Below are 11,376 nucleotides of genomic sequence, written 5' to 3'. Positions count from 1 at the left end.
AAAAACAGGAGTATGCTGAGTAAAATAACCATTAGCAAGGGGGGTTGAGTCGATTCCTACTACAGGGATGGGATAAGGTAAATCAATACAAGGCATCTTTAGAGACATAGCAAAATCCACAGACATGATATTAGCAGATGAGCCAGAATCCACGAAAGCACTGCCCGTGGCAGACCGGCCAGCAAACGAGACCTGAAAGGGAAGCAAAATTTTATTGCGTTTCACATTAACGGGAAATACCTGTGCGCCCAAGTGACCTCCCCGATGATCACTTAGGCGCGGAAGTTTTCCGGCTTCTTATTCTTGCGCCTGGGACAGGTGTTCAGTAGATGCTTGTCGTCCCCACAGTAGAAGCAGAGACCATTCATTCTGCGAAACTCTCTACGTTGTCGAGGGGACATGGAGGCCCCGAGTTGCATAGGTACCTCCGAGTCCTCCGTGGAGGGGAGAGGAGACGGGACCTCGGGGGGAATCGCAGAAAAGTCAGAGGGGAGCACACTGAAGCGTTCTAGCTGACGTTCCCTGAGACGTCGGTCAAGTCGTACTGCTAGGGCCATAACCTGGTCAAGGGAGTCAGGCGAGGGGTAGCTAACCAGCAGATCCTTCAGGGCGTCAGATAATCCTAACCTAAACTGGCACCTTAGGGCCGGATCGTTCCACTGAGAAGCTACGCACCACTTCCTAAAATCAGAACAGTATTCCTCAACCGGTCTCCTACCCTGACGTAAGGTCACCAGCTGACTCTCGGCTAAAGCAGTCCTGTCAGTCTCGTCGTAAATGAGTCCGAGGGCAGAGAAAAAACGATCAACAGAGGAAAGTTCAGGGGCGTCAGGAGCCAAGGAGAAGGCCCACTCTTGGGGCCCTTCCTGGAGTCGGGATATGATGATACCCACCCGCTGGTTCTCGGAACCTGAGGAGTGGGGCTTTAGGCGGAAATACAGTCTGCAACTCTCCCGGAAGGAGAGAAACGTCTTACGGTCCCCTGAAAACCGGTCAGGTAACTTGAGGTCGGGTTCTAGAGGTGAGGTGAGGGGTACTACTAAAGCAGCGTCACCCTGATTGACCCTTTGGGCCAGGGCCTGGACCTGTAGGGAGAGGCCCTGCATCTGCTGGGTCAGGGTCTCAAGGGGGTCCATGATAGCGTCAGCGTAGGAGAAATGGTAGACTAGGTAAGGGCTTGTAATTATGTAATGGCAGGAAGGAGGTGAAGGGAAAGTGAGCCCTAATCTACCCACCGCCCTGTCCCTGCCTACTTGCAACGACCCGCCCTAGGCGACGAGGTACAACTGGGCGGCGGTCCCTACGCTGGCTAAGTGCACAGGAAGACAAACAGGGAACACGCAAGGGAAGGGGCAGTAGCCACGGAACGCCACGAGGAAACGGGGCGGCGAACGAACAGTCAGGACCAGGACGAAGTGAGTACACCCGAGCAGGCACGGAGACAGAAGCAAGCCAGGGCAAGCAAGCAGGTCAAGCAGAACTGCAGCAAGGCAGAAGCACGGCAGAAGCAGGCTGGAGCAAGCAGCAGTGGGGCCAGGAATCCAAAAGAATTACAAGCACTGAGGGAGAGCACAGGGCAGGTAATAAGGGCAGGGGGCGGAGCTAACTCCGAGAGACCAGGCCGCGATAGGCTCTCCCACTCCTGAGCCTGCCACCCTGGTTGGTGGGAGATGGTGTCAGTCGAGCAGGTCTGGCCTCAGGTGTGGATTGATTAATCCCAGGAGTATAGCTAGATGAAGTACCTGGCAGATCCCTAACAAGGGGGCTGTGTGTGTACAGGGGGCTGTGTGTGGCACTATGTACAGGGGGCTGTGTGTGGCGCTATCTATGGGGGGGTGTAATATCTACAGGGGCTGTGTGTGGCACTATGTACAGGGGGCTGTGTGTGGCACTATGTACACTGGGCTGTGTGTGTCGCTACCTATGGGGAGGGTGTAATATCTACAGGGGGCTGTGTGTGCCACTATGTACATTGGGCTGTGTGTAGCACTATGTACAGGGGGCTGTGTGTGGCGCTATCTATGGGGGGGTGTAATATCTACAGGGGCTGTGTGTGGCACTATGTATAGGGGGCTGTGTGTATGTGGTGTTTTACAGTGTGTGGTATTATTATATTTAGGGGTACAGTATGTGGCACCATGATAACTTTATTTTCATTTATAGGTGTGGAAATGTTGGAAAAGTGAGGAGTCGAAGACATCTGAGTGGCAAATTCTGCAGAAATCAGTCATGGCCGGGGGAAGTTGTCATGTGCTCTGGACCGGATGGAGAAGAAAAGAGGAAAAAAACGACTAGAATCTGAGACGTCGTCACATGTGCGTTACTAGATTTATAAAGAATCTGTCACCTCTCCTGACACGTTTATTATAGGAAATCCTTGTAATTCACAAAAAGTCTTGCAGTCCAGGACTGATAGACAATTCCCCTTGTCAGGAGGATGTGTCCCTGCACAGTGTGATACTGTCAGTATGTAGGGAGACAGCCCTGTGACAAGGGGAATCCATAACACCCATTTGTTAATGCTTGCCCAAAAAGGTAGTGTTAAAAATAGTTACTGCGCGGCAGGGCGGCGGTGCGGAAGGGGGGCCCAAGTTTGGGTATAAGGCCCAGGGCCCATCGTCTACTTAATCCGCCACTGGCAGGGACTCATAGCATCGTACATAACTATGATGCTAGGAGCCCGGCTCCCTGCAGTGTGTTTGGTCCGGGACTTGCGGCCGAAATCCTGTACGTTCCGTCCATTACGGACGTAACATGCTCGTGTGAACCCAGCCTTACTTGGATCAAGATAAGCTGTAATACCAGACACAGTCCATGGACAAGATTGGTATTGTTTTTGAGAAAAAATAAATCAGTTGTTTTTTTTTTAAATAATTTCAGACAACCCCTTTTTACTAAGAATCTTCTATAGAAAAATCTACGTAAAGCTAATCATGAACCAGACTGGCTTTCTAAAAAAAAGATGTTGGACTTCACATCAAAAAGACTCAGTAGGAACAGACACAGCATAATGATGAAACCTTGATGGTCCCTAGCTGCATAGCCCACATCCCAGGCACAGTCATTACCACATGTGCCCGTATTAATATGAAACCTGCAAAGACAAATCCAGCTCTGCTACATTTGTATATATTATTTAGTGGAGTATAAACTAGTGCAGGCACCAAAGTAGTAGGTGTTTTTCTTGTGTTTAATTATGTAAAAGTAATAGATTTATAATGATATACAGTGTATTCATGTCAAAGCACTCAGTGTATGATCAACGAATTCTAAAATATGGTTTTGCTTCCATTTTGCCCTTACAGATAAAAGCTAGGGTGAATCCTGCAGTGTATAAAACAATAAGCAAAAATCAATGCACTGCTTCTGAGAGATAGCAAAACATACGAAATTGGCTTTTTGCATGCAAATTGTATATCTACTTAAGCTTAGATTAATTAAGTGCACAGAGGTAAATTTTTAATTGAAACTAGACTATTGTGTAGCACTAAATGTAAGGTCAGGTCAGCAGTTCTATGTATTTTATTTAATCTAGTCCATAGTTTATTACTCTAACATTATTCATTATTGGAAGTTTTGTTCTGTACTGTCAATTCCTTCTCTCAATATATTTCATATAACTTTAATGACACAATATATCCGACCCTTATCCTGGCAATTAGGAAAATCTGTCAATCAGCTTTTGTGATAAGTTTATCAAAGTGGCGCACTTAATAAAAATGGTAAATTTTCCTCTTCAAACTAGTTACATAATTAAAAAAGACACATGTCCAGTTCAACCAGTAGAAGGGAGAGGATGCGGTTGATGGTGGGGGTAGTGGTAGATGTTTTAACTTTGTTTCCCCTTATTGATTCAGAGGAAGGCAAAATTAAACCTATAAGGCATAGGCAAAAAAACATAAAAGGCAAACATTTCCTTCCAATCCTGATCCCAAGTTGTGATCTAACTGGATCAACATTAAAAAAATGATTCTATAAATTTACGCAATTTACATTGATGTTATTTTGTTCTAAGACTATGCCCGATTCCTTATGATAATGAAATGCATCTATATTATGCACAAAAAGTTGCTCTCTACTTGCTCTCTACAAATATCACAACTTTTAAGTCAAGTCCCTTAAACTAATTTTGAATACTGCCAAAATAGGTTAAAAAGTGTGGTAATAGTTGCAAACAAACAGTACATTTGTTGCAAAGCATTTACATAATTATTTTGTTGCACTTTGAGTATTTTTTCTTGTGCATTCACTTTAATAAAGTCTCACAATTAGTTTTTAGGGAAACTACAAATTCTACTTATTCTGGGTGTACAATCATAGTGGCCCTAGCAAAACTCGGAATGGATACCACTGCTGCTTAATTTCATAATATGTCTGTATAGGGGAGATCTGGTTTTCTGACGTCATAAATTCTACAATTTTGGTTGCCTGCAGCCACCACGTGGGGAAGCTAAGTGCATATAGATTTATTCAGCTAGTACTGAACTGAGATGTTTACATCTGTATGCAGTGAGCTTCCGCTATTGGGTAGCTGCTATGACAGCGTCATACAGTGTATACAGTACTGTGCAAACATTTTGCAAAGTAAGAATGCTTTCAAAAATAGAAGTATTAATCTTCAATTAACAAAATACAAAGTGAATGAACAAAAGAGAAATCTAAATCAATTCAATATTTGATGCCTTCAAAACAGTATCAATTCTAGGTACACTTGCACAAAGTCATGGATTTTGTTGGATTATAGTCAGGTGTATGATTAACCAATTATACCAAACAGGTGATAATGATCATCATTTTCATGTGCAGGTTGAAACACAGTCATTAACTGTAACAGAAACAGCTGTCTAGGAGGCTTAAAACTGGCTTGAGGAACAGCCAAACTCTGCTACAAAGGTGAAATCGGAAGATGTCCAGCAGTGCCATCAGTTCAGAACTGGCAGAAACCAGTGGGACCCAGGTACACCCATCTACTGTTCAGAGAAGTTAGGCCTGAAATGGTCTTAATGGAAGAATTGCGGCCAAAATGCCATACATTCGACGTAGAAACAAGACCATGCGACTCAACTATGCACAAAAACATAGGAACTGGGGTGCAGAAAAATGACAGCAGGTGCTCTGGACTAATGAGTCAAAATGTTAAATATTTGGCTGTAATAGACGGCAGTTTGTTTGCCATAGGGCTGGAGGGCGATACAAAAATGAGTGTCTGCCGGCAACTGTGTTGAATTGTGGACATTCAGTTTGGGGCTGCATTTCAGCAAATGGAGTTAGGACTTTGGCCAGGAATAATGCTGTCCTCAATGCTGAGAAATACAGGCAGATACTTATCCATCATGCAATACCATCAGGGAGGCGTTTCATTGGCTCCAAATGTATTCTGCAGTAGGAAAATGATCCCAAACATACAGCCAATGTCATTAAGAACTATCAGCAGTGTAAAGAAGAACAAGGAGCCCTAGAAATGATGATATGGCCCCCGCAGTGCCCTGAACTCAACATCTTTGCGTTTTTCTGGGCTTACATGAAGAGACGGAAGGATTTTAGGAAGCTTACATCCACAGAAGATCTGTTGTTAGTTCTCCAATATGTTTGGAACAACCTACCTGTCGATTTCCTTCAAAAACTGTTGCAAGTGTACCTAGAAGAATTGATGCTGTTTTGAAGGAAAAGGGTGGTCACACCAAATAATGATTTGATTTAGATTTATTTTCTGTTCATTTACTTAACATTTTGGTAATTGATAAACAAAACTATTAACAATTCTATTTTTAAAATCATTATTACTATGCAGCATTTTAACCACAATTGTCTAAAACTTTTGCACAGTACTGTACATTATACACATAGATTATATGTGGGATAATGTACCTCTTACTGTAAATTATAAGAATATTAGTAGTCACCAAGAAGTTCAGTGAATTCTAATAATTTAAAGTAGGGGTTATATTATTCCTTACACATTACTGCACACCTCAACGGCTGCAGAAGCTCTTATCGGAGAGTAAAAAGGCTTCCTGTCCACCATTGATTAATATGAAACACCCTTATTTATTTTTTTAAAAGGAAGTTCTGCAGCAGCGAGTTGTGTGTTATGCTGTTTTACACCATACTGTATAATACACACTGCAGCAGCTTAAAAACACTACATGCAAAAACGATTTGTGACAAACTGCTTCTGCAGGAACAGATAACAAATGCCTTTGTGGCACTGCTTATCTCTGTAAAATATTTGTCAGGTTCTGACATCAGAATGTGATGGTTATACAAATATTATTTACATATATTACGTTGCTTTACTTATCTCGGACTTATCCTAAGTTACAACATGTATGATGGACCAGAGTTGCATTCACAATTCTGCTTGATTTGGTCCACTCGTTGAATGTATTCGTATTGTCCAGTTTTCTGACCCATACAAAGCCACATAAAAAAACTTATACTGGACAATTTTATTATATATATATATATATATATATATATATATATATATATATATATATATATATATATATATAGCAACTGCTTTTAATTTGTAGACTGACTTTATTGAGCTAAGTGTCCTATTACATGGCCCAAAGGGGGCAGTGTAAATGAGCGACGATCAACGAGACAGCTCGTTGATCGGCACTCGTTTACTCCTTTCACACGGAGCAATGACTGGATAAGTATAGGGATGAGCGCTTGTTACTTGTGCTGCCGACAACGATGATTTTTAATTCTGCATAAAAGAGCAGATCAGCCGATGAATGAGCGTTTGCCCGATCATTGGCCCGTGTAATAGGGCCTTTAGTTTTCATGGAACGCTGATTTACAATCATTGAAAAAAAGTTAACTATTTTTTGTAAAAGTACAAAGGGTTTGAATGTATCGTGATGTACTGGGAAACCTGTACTGACATTATCTATGATGTTAGGAGATAATACATGGTGTGGATCTATCTGTTGGTTCTTCTCATGTCTTTACATAACAGGCTATTATTTATTATCAAGCATATTTTGGACATAACCCTTTATTCATTGATCTGACGAGTGTCATGGAGCCTCACACTTTTTTCATTTTAACAGAACAAACGTCAAATCTAATGATCATTCCACTGTCACAACGTGTTCTTCAATCTGTCACATTGTAACCAGGTCTATCTGATAAGCGTATATGTAATGTTTAATGAGTTATATACATTGTTACAAAGAATTCACTGTCTGTAAGACTAAAAAACAAGTGCGGCTCTCTGGCTGCTTAATGGAAAGGGTAGAAAAGAATAGAAAAAAGTAAAAGCTATTACAGGAGATTTCAGCTTTTAAAAATAAATATCTCTGATACATGTTTATGTCAGTGTATACATAAGAATAATGAATAGACACGTATTAAAGAGGCTCTGTCACCAGATTCTCAAATCCCTATCTCCTATTGCATGGGATCGGCGCTGCAATGTAGATAACAGTAACGTTTGTTTTTTTTAAAAACGTTCATTTTTGGCCAAGTTATGAGCTATTTTATATATATGCAAATGAGGTTTGAAATGGACAACAGGGCGTTTTTTTTTCGTTATGTCCAACTGGGCGTGTATTATGTTTTTAACTGGGCGTGTTTACGTGTATGATACTGACCAATCAGTGACCAGTCAGCATCATACACTCATCTCCATTGATTTACACAGCAGCGATGTGCAGCCACATAAACAGAGATTAACGTTAATCAAGTGTCCTGATAATGAATACACATGAAATCCAGCCTGGACGTCATGTGTATTCAGAATCCTGACACTTCTGACTCTTTTCTTTGAGATTTCTAGCAAGGGAAACGAAATCTCGCGAGATTACGGAGGTAAAGCCTTCTTTACTGTGAGAACTGTGAACCTGTGGAATAGCCGACCGCAGGAGCTGGTCACAGCAGGGACAGTAGATGGCTTTAAAAAAGGCTTAGATAATTTCCCAGAACAAAAAAATATTAGCTCCTAAGTGTAGAAATGTTTACCTTCCCTTTTCCCATCCCTTGGTTGAAGTTGATGGACATGTGTCTTTTTTCAACTTCACCAACTAAGTAAATATGTCCGCCATGGTTTTTTGTGCTTTTTTTTTTTTTAAGCCATGTAGTGTACAGGATGAATAATATGTTAACTGATTTTATGGGTCACTACGATTGCGGCGATCAGGAGTGGGCGGGGTATAATTAGACCCTGCAGTGTTGTCAGATGACCAGTTCCTAGATGAGAGGCAGTGGCAGTGCAATAGTTTATGTAGCAATGGTGAAGGCCTTCTCTTGTATGTGTCTGGGTGTCTCTGATAACTGAGCACCAGACCCATGGCTGCCAGACCTTCCATTGTTCCATTCTGCCATAAAACATTGTCCTGTAGAATAAGGACCCTTAATGATCGCCGAAAAAAGGTGCATCAGTGATCATTACGGTGTTAACCTATCTGTGAATTATCATACTGAAAGGCATCATCCCATTTTTATTTCAGGGATTTAAACTTACAAATTAAGAAATCATTATCCTTCATCTACTGGGAATTTTCTGGAAAGACCAATAATTTATCTCATTACTGATTAATGAAATGACAACATTTTCTGTAACATATTTTCATTTGATTCAAGTGTAATTTCAGTAACGTTTTTAATCCCAGTCATTTTTATAACTTTCTATCGCTTAGAGAGAATATATAATAAAGTAATTAAACCTGAGATAACATCTCTATACATTTCTGAATTCCTCAATGAACGCTGTACTTTTTTTCATAGTGCCCTGTGCAGACTGTATAAAGATAACAGTTTCAATGACATCATTACATATTAGGGTTTATGCACAATAAAGGGAAATATAGTAGTAGACTGGATATTACTCCATACAAGTTCCAGCACCACTTCTTCCAATGATTTTCAATTCTTGCAGTAATATGTTCAACAATATGCATTTATACAGCAGAAATGTCTCATAAGAAGCATTTTACACCAGTAGTAATAGACTGGACCTATTATGGGGGCCTCAAACGCAGTCCTTAACGCCATCAATGTGCCTTGTATCACATTCAGTGACTGACAAGGGATAACCACAAAATAATAAATAGGCAGCACTCAGAATCAATGACCCATTTATTCACCCATTGCAACATTTCATGTCCCTTGGAGCCTCTCTCAAGGGGTAGATATATGCACACAACTATTTTCTACAAATATTATTTTTACTAGAAGCAGGATTAAACTTAGCAGAAGAAAAAAAATAAAACCTTCCCAAAACATATCTTCCAAGATCTGTTGTGTTTGGCAAAATATATGGGGTGAATACAGACTGCAAAAATAGTCATGTAAACAAGCTTGTATGTACATACAGTAGGTAGATATAGATGCCATAGGCACATGCATAAGCATACATACACCTCACAACGTTTGAAGATGGATAAAATGCCCCCAGTGGCCACATAACAGAGAAGACACTAGGCAGAGCACTCGGCAAACAGGAGCACTCCTGTCTAATCATAATTCTGCGGAAGGCAGTTGCACCCTATGAAGTTGTTTTCCCGCTTCTGCAGAAATATTACTGTACTGCATAGTCCCCCTGAAAATATTAGTACCACACAGAAAGTGCCCCCTACAGTAATTAGTGCCACACATTGTGTCCTCAAAAATAATTGTGCCCAGCAAATAGTGCTCCTGACGGTAATAATGCCCCAGACAGTGTCCTTCAGAAATAAATTAACCTGATTGTAAAAATGTCCACTAACTACCCCAAAAAATTATTTTGGCAAGTAGTAGTGCCCCTGAACGTAAGGCCCTGTTCACACTGAGTTTTTGGCGCTGATTTTGACGTGGAACCACATCGGAATCAGCATAAAAACACAGTCGAAACCACCTCCCATTGATTTTAATGGGAGGCAGAGGCGTTTTTTTTCCATGGCGGCTTTTAGCTGCTCGCAGGGAAAAAAACTTGCCACGGTTCCGCCTCTGACTTCCCATTGAAATCAATGGAAGACAGAAGAAGCATTTTTCCCTGCATTTTTTTGTCCGCGGCGCTCAATGGCTGCGGGCAAAAAACGCAGTGAATAACGCCACAAATACCACGGCATGAAATAGTAGGCTGGTCAACATCTGAATTTTGAGGCACATTTTTTTTCTGCCTGCAAAATCCTCTGTATGAAGTAGAGTGCCCATATTAGTAATAGTGCTCCCCCATGGTGCCCCCAATAGTAATAATGCTCCATCAGAGTACCCATATTAGTAATAGTGCTCCTCCATAGTGCTACCAATAGTAATAATGCTCCCTTAGAGAGCCCCATTAGTAACAGTGCTCCTCCACAGTGCCCCCATTATTAGCAGCCCCCCACAGTACCCCCATTAGTAACAATGCTCCTCCACAGTGCCTCTGCTAGTAACAGTACCCCTCATAGTTCCCCCAATTTAAATAATGCTCCCCCAGAGTGCCAATATTGGTGCCTCCATTAGTGACAGCCGACAGCTCCTCACGTCGCCTCCGCTTCTTTCCTAACATGCAGCCAACCACAGTGCGCATTACCCGGCTATTCTACTGATAGCGCCAGGGATGATATTCACTGACACTGAAGCCAGCCCCTTCCCAAAATCCTTTTTACTATGTATGTTTGAGAAAGGACAAACAGCCTCTCAGTACAAGGCATAGGAGGACTAAAGCTGGCCATGCACTACCGACTTTGGACGACAGATAAGGACGATTTAGATTATTTTATTCTGAATGTCGGCAATTTTTCAAGACATGAAAGAGCGTGAACGACGCTAACTGAAGGAAGATATCTGTGTAAAATTTGATCTGCCGTGTCAGATTTTTTTCTGTCGTTGTCTGGTGCAATCTTGGAAAGTCGTTAATGGAAAACAATAAGATCTGCATTCCATCAATAGAGGCTCAGACCAGTTCACAGATCAAGGTAGAGATCGGTAGGCGATTAGTTGTTTTAAAGGAGCACTCACACAATGTTTTTTATTCTCTGGCCCATTCAGTTTCTCTATTCATTACTATCACAGCCTCGATGTGAGTCTTATAGGAATGAATGGAGAAACTGACTTCCTGTCCACACATGAGACGCTGTGGCGGTTGGAGATTTCTATTACTGGTCACGTGACACAGTTGAGGAACAGAAGGGAGTGGATAACTCACAAATACAGCCACCGGTAAAAAAATTACCTTGACCACAATTTACATAATGTGCCTTTCCAATGGGTCAGAGAATAAAATTTTTTATGGGAGTGCTCCTTTAATTTATGGCATTGTTGTCCAATGCGACAATCTTCACAGATTAACAGTGAAAGTCAAGTCGTTCAGAAAGCGGCCTTCTGAAATCACTAATGTATGGCCAGCTTAACTGTATAGGCTAGTTCAGTAATCTATCTAGAACTAAAGGCACCGTATTA

Source organism: Rhinoderma darwinii, chromosome 4 (genome assembly GCF_050947455.1).
Source record: "Rhinoderma darwinii isolate aRhiDar2 chromosome 4, aRhiDar2.hap1, whole genome shotgun sequence".
In the NCBI taxonomy this organism is placed as follows: domain Eukaryota; kingdom Metazoa; phylum Chordata; class Amphibia; order Anura; family Rhinodermatidae; genus Rhinoderma; species Rhinoderma darwinii.
The sequence above is the reverse complement of the archived record's forward strand: the minus strand, read 5'-3'. Positions refer to the sequence as shown.